Source organism: Cavia porcellus, unplaced genomic scaffold, assembly GCF_034190915.1.
Source record: "Cavia porcellus strain 051 isolate PalLab524CR breed Dunkin Hartley unplaced genomic scaffold, mCavPor4.1 scaffold_17, whole genome shotgun sequence".
Lineage (NCBI taxonomy): Eukaryota > Metazoa > Chordata > Mammalia > Rodentia > Caviidae > Cavia > Cavia porcellus.
The window spans coordinates 61,239,181-61,252,456 of record NW_026947500.1 but is presented as its reverse complement, the minus strand read 5'-3'; positions in this window follow the sequence as shown (position 1 = coordinate 61,252,456).

The following is a 13,276-nucleotide window of genomic DNA, read 5'->3' as shown; positions in this document are numbered from 1 at the left end:
TCTGTCTCTGTATGTGTCCATCTGTCCATCACTGTGTCTGTGTGTCTTTCTGTTTCCGTGTATGTGTGTGCATATGTGTGTGTGTCTGTCTCTGTGTATATGTGTCTGTCTGTCTATCTCTCTGTATGTGTGTGTGAGTCTGTCCATCCCTGTGTGTGTGTGTCTGCCTGGTCTGTCTGGGGACCTCTGACCGTGGATACCTTCAGCCCAGACTTCCCCTAGCTGGGCCAGGGCCAGACCCTACCTTGTCCCCCGAGCATCTTGCTGTTCCCTTCCAGCTTCTGCCCACCCCAACGTCCTTCTAGCCTGTGTGTCCATGTCCTCCTCCACTCCTGTCCAGTGTGGCCCGAGGCCTCCTCCCTCTCCTGCCTGGCTGCAGCTTGGCTCCCTCCCTCCCTGGTGCTGGCAGCCAGCGTGCGCAGGGCGGGGCGACCGTTTACACCGCACCTGCCTGGCCCACATCCTGGGCCGAAGCACTGGGCCACTGCTCCCTGAGGCTGCTCACGGTGGTTGCTCAAGTGAGGGTGGAGTCTTTTCCTGGAGCAGTGGATGGATTTAAATTCCCCGTGGTAGCCAAGTGTGGTGGCACACACCCAGAGCCCCAGTCATTTCAGAGGCTGAGGCAGGAGGATTGTTTGTCTGAGGCCAGCAAGCTGAGACCAGCCTGGACAACAGAGTGAGGCCGCATCTCAAAAATAAAGAACTAAAATCTAAAACTAGGAGATGGCAATCTTGTTTTCAGTTGAATGTTTCTCCTTCGGAAGAGTCAATATCTAAAATTCAAAAGCTGTAAGCCTGGTGTGGTGATGTGCATCTGTCATTCCAGCACTGGGAGGCTGAGGCAGAAGGATTGAAAGTTCAAGGCCAGCCTGATCAATTTAGCAATTTAGCAAACCCTGTCTCAAAAAAAAATTTTTTTTTAAAAAGGACTGGGGATGTAGCTCAGTGTGAAGGCTTTGAGTTCAACACCCAGTGTACATACACACACAAAATGCCAAAAGGTTTACCTTTCTTTTATTTTTAAGCACTTTCTCTTTGTACATTTTCCAGCATCTCCTTTATTTGTTATTACTGAAGTACAATATATGCAAAAATAGTCATAAATCTTTAAACTTTTTAAAAAATGTTTTTGAGACAGGGTCTCGCTGTGCAGTTCAGGCTGGGCCTTGAGCTCACTTTGTAGCCCAGGCTGGTCTGGAACTCATAGTGATCCTCCTGTCTCAGCCTCCCGAGTGCTGGGAAGATAGGCTCATGCTACCACACCTGGCTAACTTTTAACATTTTAAGTCTACGGTTCACTTTGGTGGTGTAAAGAGCACACAAGTGAAAGGGGCCCTGCTTAGTCGTAGGACACATGCTTAGCATGCACCAGGGCCTGGGATTGACCCCTTCTCCCTATGTACAAAGAGAAGCAGAAAGAAAAAGAAAAGTCCTTCATGCTGCACCACCACAATCACTAGCTACTTCTAGGACTCTTTCACCTCACGGAACACTTACTCCCTTCCTCCACCCTAGCCCCTGGCACCTACATTCTACCATTCTCTGTCTCTGGATTCTTTTTCTAGGGACACATCTGTCCCTAGCGTCTCTGTGGATCTGTCTCGAAGGACTTCCTATCCCTGGGTAATTTCACTGAGCATAAAGTCCTCAGGGTTCATCCCTGCTACAATAGATGTTGAAGCTTCATTCCTTTTCCTGTGTGACTAATATTCCTTTACATAGGGGACTATACTGCACATCTATTCATCCATGCATGATCCTTTGGTTGTTTCTGCCTTTGAATCATGCTAGTATAAACAGAGTGTACAGGTGTCCCTTTGAGTCCCTGCTTTCAATTATTTTAGATAGTTACTTAGGGGTAGAATTGCTGATTCAGCAATTCTATCTTTTTTTTTTTTTTTTTTTTTTTCTTTTTGACAAACATAAACCTTGCATTTTTTCCATTTGCTGTGGCAGTGCAGGGGGTTGCATCCAGGGTCTTCACACTGAGCTACATGGCCAGGTGTTTCTCTATTGAGAACAAGGCCATTCTGGTTTTGCTTTTTAATTGTTTTTGTTTGAAGGAGAATAAAACCCAACAAAATGAAACAGTAAATCCAATCAAAATAAGGTGGTGAAAGTGGTACAGAACTTGAAGCAGGATAACAGGAAATCTGCCTCAGTGGCTACCAACTCAGCCTGTCCTCCAAACCACCTGGTTGCATACAGGAGTTGGGGATAGAGTAGCTCTTGGTGCTTAGCTCAGGCACCGACCAGATTGCAGGAGGCCCCAGTGGTTTGCATGGCTCACAGGAAGGGCAAACTGGCTTCTTGGTGTGCTCCTCTCAGACCCAGCGTGGCTCTTTCTGTTTTTGTTTTGAGACAAGGTCTCACTATGTAGTTCAGGTTGGCTTTGAACTCACAGTGAGCCTCCAGTCTGGCCTACAAGACCCTGTCTCAGAACACACGCCCTCCCAACAACAACAACAACAACAACAATAACAATAACCTGGCACTGAACACTGGAGAACATTGCTCCCAAGACAGCAAAACCAGTGCAGAGGAAAGAAGGCAGGCGCCTAAGCATGAGCAGAGGCAGAACTAGACCCTAAGTACAGGTTTGGTGCATGTGTGGACACATCCAGACAACATCTCTAGGCCTAGCAAGCAAGGTAGGGAGAAGGAATTGCTCCTGAGACCTTGGCACAAATGGCCCGCTGTCACATATGTCGGAGTATGGGGCAGACAGCTTGCATGCCAAGTTTAGGGATAAATAAAAGGAATCAAAGAAAAAAGTGTGCTTGGGGAATTTTAAAAATTAGGTTTGCTCACATTCACTGGAAGAAAGAGGGTTTTTTTTTGAGTACTAGGAATCAAACTCATGACCTTATGCTTTCCAGGCAGGCACTCATGTTGCTGAGCTATTTCCCCAGCCCAAGGGAGCCTAATAAATGGTTCTGGAAAAACTGGCTCTACATATGCCCGAGATTCAAACGGGACCCATCTCTGTCACCATGCACTAAGCTAAAATTGGAATGGATCAAGATCATAATGTTAGAACAGAGACATTAAATCTGTTGGAAGACACAGTAGGTAAAACTCTTGAAACACAGATGTAGGCAAAGACTTAAGGAACAAAACCCGGATTGCACAAGAACTATCATAAAGAATTAACAACTGGGATCTCATCATAAAGAGCTTTTTCAAGAGAAACCACAACAGAGTGAAGAGATAACCCACAACGTGGAGAAAATGTTTGCCAGTGGTTCCTCAGACAAAGGATTACTATCAAGAACATATAAAGAAGCTGGGCGTGGTGGCTCAAGCCTGTAATTTCAGCACTCAGGAGGCTGAGGCAGGAGGATCATTGCGAGTTCGAGACCAGTCTAGGCTACAAAGTGAGCTCAAGGCCAGCCTGAACTGCATAGAGAGACCCTGTTTCAAAAAGACAAAAAAAAAAAAAAAAAAAAAAAAGAACATATAATGAGCTAAAAAAAATCAGTTCTCCCAGACTTAAAGACTCAGTGTAAAAATGGTCATCTGAGATGAATACACACTTATCAGATGAAGAGATAGAAACAGCAAATAAATATGTGAAAAAGGTCAACATCACAGGTCATTTGAGAAATGCAAATTAAAATAACATTGAGATTTCACCTCACCCCAGAAAGAACAGTTATTATCAAGAAATCAAGCAGTAACAAATGCTGGAGGGGCTATGGAGGAAAAGGAACCCTTCTGCACTGTTGGTGGGAAGGTAGACTGGTGCAACCACTGTGGAAATCAGTGTGAAGAGTCCTCAAAAAACTAGCACTAGGGAACCCATTTGACCCAGCTATTCCCCTTCTGGGTATCTTCCCAAAAGAATTAAAAAGAACAGTATTATAAATATACCCCTGTTTATAGGAGCACAAATTGTAATAGCCAGATCTTGGAGACAACCTAAATGCCTATCTACTGAGGAATGGATAAAAAAGATGTGGTCTTTTTATACAATGAAATACTATTCAGTCATAAAAAAGGATAAACCTGAGACTTTTATGGGTAAATGGATGCAACTTGAGACCACATTCATTAGTGAAATAAATAAGACACGTGTAAACATCGTATTGTATTGCTAGTGTGAGAAGGTGAAAGCAACAATATATGTATGTGTGTATGTATATGTTTATAAAAATAGTTAAGGTAGCTATGCTTCTGATTCCTATGAGTTTGCTGAAGAGAAAGATTTGGCTGGTATTGTTTGGACAATTGAATGCAGATGTGTTATGCTCTGAGTGAATGATTTGGGGATAACAATGCACAACGTATATACGATTGATGTGTTCTGAAATTCTGTTTTATTTTTTAAGACAGCATCTTACCTGGGCCATCCTTGAACTTTTTTTTTTTTGTCTTTTTCATTTTTATCGGTACCAGGGATCGAACTCACAACTGCCTGCTTGCAAGGCAGGTGTTTATGCCGCTGAGCTAAATCCCCAGCCCCCAGCTAAATCCCCAGCCCCCCATCCTTGAACTTTTTATGTAGCCCAGATTAGCCTCAAACTCACAGCAATCTGCCTGTTTCAGCCTCCCAAGTGCTCGGGTTACAGATGTGCTCTACCATTCCTGGCTTATTGGTTTTACTTAAATTAAAATTTTATGGTTGTTTAAATGAGACATGCTTGAATATGGGGTCATAAGTACTTGTGGCCACCCGCACTGTCTCCCATACTTACAAAATGTCCAGCTGGAACACTAATTACTGCTATCCTGATAGTTGCTAAGCAAAGTTCTTCATAGTGGCAAGATTTTACAATCAGTGTATGACGGTGTTGCAATAGTGCATGGCTTACGGTTGCTAAATGACATCTTTATACCTTGCAAGTCCTCTACGAGTTCCTAGACACAAAAGTCTTCAGGGTAAAGGTTTTTAGGTAAAGGTCCAGACATTGTACACAACTCCTTTTTCCTGTGTTCCCAATAACCACGTGCCAGGAATGAGGGTGCTTGCTCTGGGTGTCCGTGACAGGTGTCTCTGTGACTGGCAAAATCCAGGCAGGCTGTCACGCTGGGTTGGGATGTGCATGCACTGCGACTTCCAAATAAGGCCACTGGCTCACACAGCCATAAGCAGGCTCCCTTTTCTTTTTCCCTTTATCCCCCTCTAAAAATAAACAAGGAGACACATGAGGTTCTCCAGCCCCCACCATGAATTGCTTAGTCCAGATCTTCCTCCCGTGAAAACCAACGATCAATTTGTAAAGGACTCTACTGGCCACTTGTCCCATGCTCTCCTCTCCTAGATTAATGAGGGCTTCAGTCAGAGACTCCGCTGCTGCCCAAGATTCCTGTTCCACAGCTCTAGCTGGGAGCCCCAGTGCCGGTAAAGACAGGGAAGGGAGAGGAACTTCAGCTAAGTGGGAAGGTCCGTCCCACGTGCTCCTGACCCCGAAACAGCCATGTGGACCACTGGAAAGGGTTGGACTCATCATTCTCCAATAGAGGGATTAATCAGTCATTCGACAACTTTGGACAAAAGACCAAAAATCACAAACAGGGCCGATGGTTTATGGGCAGATACTGTGAAGATACTTTGTGGGGAGGTAGCTCTGAGTGCTGTTAATAGGAAAATCACAAACAGCACTTATTCCTCCTCAAGCTAAATCACCATTGCCAATAAATGACCCCCCAAAAGTAAAAGACTTGAGACAAACTTTAGAGATGGAGACCAACTATGGAGATACGAATGCCAGGGCTGAGCGGACTGAATTTTCAGGAGTTCTCAGTGAGTGACTGCAGTTTGTACTGTACCCAAAGGCTCAGGTGTTTGTGCCATGGGTGGTTTTCAGATCTGGAAGGAATGCTCAGTGTCATGGGGGTGCCAAACACTGGTAGCTACTCAGACCTCCAAGTGCCCCTGGCTGAGGTCTGGTGGTTTTGTGGCAAATGGAATCTTCTCGACCGGCTGCCAGCTAAGTGGTCAGGGACTTGCGTCCTGGTCTAGCTGAGTGTTCCATTTGCTCTGGCATCCCCTCAGTCTCCAGGAAAGACACCGGGCCACCAAAGTAAGAGTTGGTCTCGGGCTCTTTCAACTCCAGCATCTACTCAACTGGAGTTCCAAGCAGGGTTCCCAGTGAATTCAAGATAAGGAATCGGATCCCTAGTAGAGCAGAGTGAGCTCTCTGATGAAGGCCTACGATAAATAATATAGATTAGAGGTTGGGTTGATTACATCTATCATAATCAGCAGGGATTAACTGCTTCTGGAACACCCTACAAGAAGTAGCCAGCCAACTAGACACTACCCAGTAGGCTGGCCCAGAGAAACAGGATTGTCCTAGGTGTGATTCTGGCTGAAAGCGGGGTGGGGTTGTGTCACGCTGGGAAGTCAGTGTTACACTTTTATTCCTAATAACACGGCTCACCAAGGACAAAAATCATGTGATCATCTCTACAGATGCAGAAAAAGCTTTTCACAAAGTCCAGCACCCATTCATGGTTTAAAAAAAAAAACTCCACAGAAAATTGGAATAGATGGTCTTTATCTCAATCTGATAAAAGCCATCTATGAGAAACCAACAGCCAGCATCATACTAAATGGACAAAACCTGGAAATTTTCACTCTAAAGCCAGGCACAAGACAAGGATGTCTACTGTCTCCACCTTATTCAACATAGTCCTGGAAACTTCAGCCAGAGCAATCAGACAGGAGAAAGAAATAAAAGGAATAGAGACAGGACAGGAAGAAGTTAAACTATCATTATTTGCAGATGGCAGGATACTTTACTTAGAAGTGTTAGAGTTTTCTGGTGCACAGAGAAACAGAAAGAGAGAGAGAGAGAGAGAGAGAGAGAGAGAGAGAGAGAGAGAGAGAGAGAGAGAAAGGAGGCTTTTATTCAGGACATGGAGAGGAGCCCAACCTGAGGGGGTTTGGTTTTTTTCCTCTGACCAGATACAGGGGCCTGGGGAATATGTGACCTTTGACAGGAAGTGGACCTTGGGGTGGGCATTTATGACGCTCGAGGAACTAATTGGAATTTTATTTTTTTTATTTAAAGAGAAAAAAAAAGAACATAAAAAAACAAAGCAGTAAAGTAATACAGAATACAGGGTACAAGTAATACAGAATTTCAAGAAAAAATATACAGTAAGAAATTACCAGTTAATAGGTTACGTATTATCTTCCCAGAAACAGTTGTCCAAATTACAAAATTAAAGCATATAAAGTGGACATTCATACAGTGATATTGGAGACAGTTCCGTTCAATGATCCAACAAAAGCTCAGTAATAATGGTTTTCCATCCTACACACTCGAACGTACCTGCAGTTATATCCCTTAGTCCACCTTCCTTTCCTCTCTTTTTTACAATAGCAATTAGACTTTTTGGGTTTTATTATTCCCACAGTTCTTATTACTTTTTTTGAAGAGAATAAAACCATACGTGACTAAGCAAAACACAGTGAGAACAGAAGGATGGGCATAGTACACGATGCAAAAACAGAATACCAGGTGATCAAAAGTGGTTACCACTGTGCCTCTTGCTATTTTTAAATTGAGTTGTCTATATCATCAGGTATAATAGAATTGATCAAAACAGTACAGAACAAGACCAATAAAACCTACACTGGAGACCTTACAGGACTTCAAAAAAAGGATAATAGTCAAACCATAATGGGCATCATAGTATATCTTATTGCCTTCAAAGTGGTTGCCTATACCCTCAAACTTGATACTGTTAAACAAAATAGAATATAGCATAATCAGACAGAACAAGATGGGGGGAGCAATACTGGGGTTCAAATCAGGTTAATAGGAAAACAAAAAAGTTACTATAATACGTCCCGCTATTTTTTAATTTAGTTTTCCCTTAATTACAAAAATGAGGGAAAATAGATTAATTTTAAAAAGGGGGGAGATTGAGATAAGAGAGGACACTGTAACAGAACAACGCAGGTCAGAACCGAACAATTTGAGCATCATTGTGTTTCACCACCAGATAATCTAATATAATAGTAGTCGACATAGTGCCTCTTTCCTTGAGTTATTTGAGTGTAATTTCATATGCTATAACATCAAGCATATCAAGACAGTGTGAAGCCATTCAAGACAATGCAAGAATTACAGGGTATTTAGAACCACCTAATAGAAAACGAACAACGGTTTCTATATTATCTCTCTGCCTATAAAGAATTTTGTTCATACTATCGCATATAGTGAAATATAGTAAGATACAACATGTTAAAACCAGTGGAAACAGATGTACCACAGCTTGATGGGACTTCAAAACAAGATGATATTAAGTCAGCACCAGCTATTCGTACTATCACAGATTCTAAAGTCGAACAACCCAGAATTAAAACCATTGCAATTAATGAGTAAAAACATTATATGGCTTCAAGCCAATATGATTGAGAATCATGATTACCACATACTTTTATGTATTCTTCATTTCTTACCCTAGAGAAACTATTTGGTATTTATACATGTGAGTTTGATTTATTTCACTTATGAGTATGATCTCAAGCTGCATCCATTTATTTATAAATGTCTCAATGTGATCATTCTTTATAGCTGAGTAGTACTCCATTGTATCCATTCCTCAGTTGATGGACACTTACGTTGTTTCCAAGATCTGGCAATTACAAATTGGGCTGCTATAAACATGGGTGCACATATATCACTGTGGTATGATGCTTTCAGTTCTTCTGGGAATATGCCTAGAAGTGGAATAGCTGGGTCAAATGGGGGTTCCAGTCCCAGTTTTCTGAGAAATCTCCAGACTGACCTCCACAATGGTTACACTAGTCTACACTCCCACCAGCAGTCCAGGAGAGTTCCTTTTTCCCCCCAGCCTCTCCAGCATTTGTTGTTAGTGGTTTTCTTGATCTTGGCCATTCTTTCAGGAGTGAGATGAAATTTCAGTGTGGTTTTAATTTGCATTTCTCTAATGACTAATGATGACGAACATTTTTTCATATATTTATTTACCATTTATATTTCTTCTTCTCTGAATTGTTTGTTCATCTCAGATGCCCACTTTTGGATTGGGTCTTTGAATTTTGGGGGTCTGATTTTTAAAAATTCTTTATATGTTTTAGACAGAAGTCCTTTGTCTGAGGGGCAGTTCACTAAGATTTTTTTCCTAGTTTGTGGGTTTTCTTTTCACTGTGCTGGAGATTTCTTTTGACATGCAGAAACTTTTTAATAAGAGGTGATCCCAGTTATTGACTCTGGGAAGTATTTCCCGTGTGGTTTGAGTCCTATTAATGAATTCTCTACCTATGTCCTATGTCTTCAAGGTTTTTATCCAATTTGTCTTCCAATAGATTTAGTGTTTCTGTTTTAGTATTTAGATATTTGATCCATTTAGATTTTATTTTAGTACATGGTGATAGGCATGGTTCTAGTTTTAGTTTTCGGCAAATGGAGAGCCAGTTTTTCCAGCACCATTTATTAAAGAGACTGTCGTTCTCCCAGTGAATATGTTCGGCCCTTTATCGAAGATAAGGTGGTTGAATGTGTTTGTAGTTGTGGTTGTATCTTCTAATCTATTCCACTGATCTTCAGCTCTGTTTTGATTCCAGTACCATGATGATTTTACTACTGTTGCTTTGTAGTATAACTTCAAGTCAGGGATTGTGCTACCTCCTGTCTTGCCTTTGCTGCTTAGAACTGTCCTTACTATTCTAGGTCTCCTCTGGTTCCAGATGAATTTTAGGAGTGATTTCTCGAGTTCTATGAGGTATGTTGATGGTATTTTTATCGGGATTGCATTGAATCTGTATAAAAGTTTTGGGAGAATGGCCATTTTCACAATGTTTGTTCTTCCTATCCATGAGCAAGGGATGTTTTTCCATTTTTCTGAGATCATCTTCAATTTCATTTTTCAGTGTAATATAATTTTCCCGGTACAGGTCTTTCACTTCTTTCGTGAGAGTAATTCCTAGATATTTCATTTTTTTGGTTGCTAGTGTGAAGGGTGTGGCTTCTCTTATTTATCTTTCTGTGACTTTGTTGTTAGTGTATAGGAATGCTATTGATTATTGAGTATTGATTTTATTGCCAGCTACATTAATAAATTTATTTATTATATCTGGCAGTCTTTCAATGGAGTTTTGGGGATCTTCTATATAGAGTATCATGTCATCTACAAATAATGATAGCTTAACTTCTTTTTTTCCTATCTTTACGCCTTTTATTTCTCTCTCTTGTCTAATTGCTCAGGCTAGTATTTCCAGTACTATATTAAATAGGAGCAGTGATTAGGAACATCCTTGTCTTCTACCTGATTTTAAAGTAAAGGCCTTCAATTTTTGGCCATTTAGTATGATATTGGCTGTTGGTTTGTCATAGACGGCCTTTATTATATTGAGGTAAAGACCATCTATTCCAATTTTCTGCAAAGTTCTTATCATAAATGAATGTTGGACCTTATCAAAAGCTTCTTCTGCATCTATAGAAATGATCCTGTGGTTCTTGGCTCTATTGATATGGTGTATTACTTTTTTTGATTTATGTATATTGAACCATCCCTGCATGCCTGGGATGAATCCCACTTGGTCATGGTGTATGATCTTCTTGATGATTTGCTGCATCCTATTTGCCAATATTTTATTGAAGATTTTTGCATCTGTGTTCATTAGGGAGATTGGCCTATAGTTCCCTTTTTCAGTTGGGTCCTGTTCAGGTTTTGGTACTAGAGTAATATTTGATTCTAGGAACGAATTAGGAAGGATTGCTTCCCTTTCAATTTCATTGAAGAGTTTGAGGAGTGTTGGCATTAGGTCTTCTTCGTATTTCTTGTAGAATTCTGCAGTGAATCCTTCTGGTCCTGGGTTTTTCTTTGTAGGTAAGGATTTAATTATGTTTTTTGATATCATTAATAGAAATTGGGTTATTCAGTAGTTTTACATCTTCATGATCTAGCTTTGGTACTTCATATGCTTCTAGGAATCTGTCCATTTCCTCTGTGTTATCAAACCTTTGAGAGTAGAGGTTTTCGAAATAGGTGTTGATGATTTTCTGTATTTCTATAGGGTCTGTAGTGATTTCTCCTCTTTCATTCCTTATTGCATGAATTTGAGCTTTTTCTTCCCTTTTTAAAATAAGGTTGGCTAGGGGCTTGTCAATTTTATTTATTCTTTCAAAGAACCAACTCTTGTGTCTTGGGGTTTAGCTCAGTGGCATAAGCGCCTGCTTATGCCTTGAAAGCAGGCAGTCATGAGTTCGATCCCTGGTACCGATAAAAAGGAAAAAGACAAAAAAAAAAAAAAAAAAAGAACCAACTCTTTGATTCATTGATTTTTTGGATTGTTTTTTAGTCTCTATTGCATTGATTTCTGCTCTGATTTTTATAATTTCTTCTCTTCTTTTGCCTTTGGGCTTGACTTCCTCTTCTTTTTCTAGATGTTTGAGGTGTAACATCAGGTTATTTATTTGTATTTGTTCTGTTTTCCTAATGTGTGAACTCAGTGCAATAAATTTTCCTCTGAGGACAGCTTTCATTGCATCCCACAGATTCCAGTAAGTTGTATCTGTATTTTCATTTTCTTGTAGGTATTGTTGAATTTCTTCTTTACTTTCCTCTGTGACCCACTGGTTACTCAAGAGTGTGTTATTCAGTTTCCATGTGTTTGTGGGAATTTTGCAGTATCTTTTATCATTAATTTCTAATTTCATAGTGCTATGGTCCAATAGCATGCAAGGGGTAATTTCAACCCTTTTGCATTTATTTAAATATGTTTTGTGAATTAATATATGGTCTATTTTAGAGAATGACCCATGCACTGCTGAGAAGAATGTGTATTCTGTTGTTGTTGGGTGAAATACTCTGTCTATGTCTATTAAGTCTATTTGTTCACAGGTGCAATTCAGTTCTTTTATTTCTTTGCTGATTTTCTGTCTGGTTGATCTGTCCATTGGTGTCAGTGGTGTGTTAAGATCTCCTGTTAGAATTGTGTTACTGTTAATTTGGTTTTTCATTTCTGTTAGTACTTGTTGTATATAACTGGGTGCTCTGGAATTTGGTGCATATATATTTAAGATAGTTATCTCTTCCTCTTGGAGTTTTCCCCTAACCAGTATGTAGTGACCTTCTTTATCCCTTCTGACCATTATTGGCTTGAAGTTCACATCGTCTGCAAACAGAATAGCCACCCCTTCTTTTTTTGGGTTCCTGTTGCATGAAGTATTGTTTTCCATTCTTTGACTTTCAGTCTGTGAGTATCCTTTTGGGTTAGATGGATTTCTTGTAGACAACATATGGTTGGGTTTTGTTTCTTGACCCATTCTGCCAGTCTGTTTCTTTTGATTGGTGCATTGAGACCATTTACATTAATAGTTAGAACTGTTATATATTGGTTTATTGTTGACATGTTATCTTTCTGCTGTTGCATCTTTATCATTCAGTTATGTTTAATTGTCTGTTTTGTTTAGTGGTTTTTTCCTAAATGTGTATAGGCTGTCTTTCATTATTCTTTTCAGGGTTGGCTTGGTGATCATGTAATTTTTTAGCTGTTCTTTGTCACGGAAGTATCTTATTTCTCCATCCATTTTGAAGGACAGTTTTTCAGGGAACATCAACCTAGGTTGGAAATCATTTACCTTTAGGATCTCAAATACTTCACTCCATGCTCTTCTTGACTTTATTGTTTGTGCTGAGCAGTCTGCTGTGATTCTCATAGGTTTTCTTTTATAGGCAATCTGTCTTTTCTCTCTGACAGCTTTTAATATTCTATTCTTTTGTTCAATTTCTGAGATGGCCATTATTATGTGTCTGGGTGTAGTTGTACAATAATTTAGACTAGGGCAAGAATCTTTCAAGAAGACCTCAAAAACTCCACCAACATATTACTAGAATTAATAACTAAATTCAGTAATGTAGCTGGATAGAGTCAGAACTCAAAAATCAATAGCCTTCATGTTCACAAATAACAGACTCACTAACAGAGAAATAAGGGAAACAATACCTTTCACAACAGCTTCCAAAAAATGTAATACCTAGGAATACAATACCTAGGAATGGATCTAGTGAAGGATATAAAAGACCTCAATATTGAAAATGACAGTGCTCTTAAAAAGGAGATTGAATAGTGTTGTGCTCTAACAAAAGTGCTGCCATTCTGGTCTGTGTGTCGTTACCCTGGTAACCCTGTACTCTGTCTCAACCTTTGTCCCCCTTTGTAAAGGACAGTTGTTCCTGGAATTAGTGGACCACAAGTTGTCAAGTTCCCGTAAAGGAGGAACTCGCTGACTGCCAGCTGCAAAACTTCCAGTAAAGGCAACTGATTAAGCAAGCAACTCTGCCCCGAAGC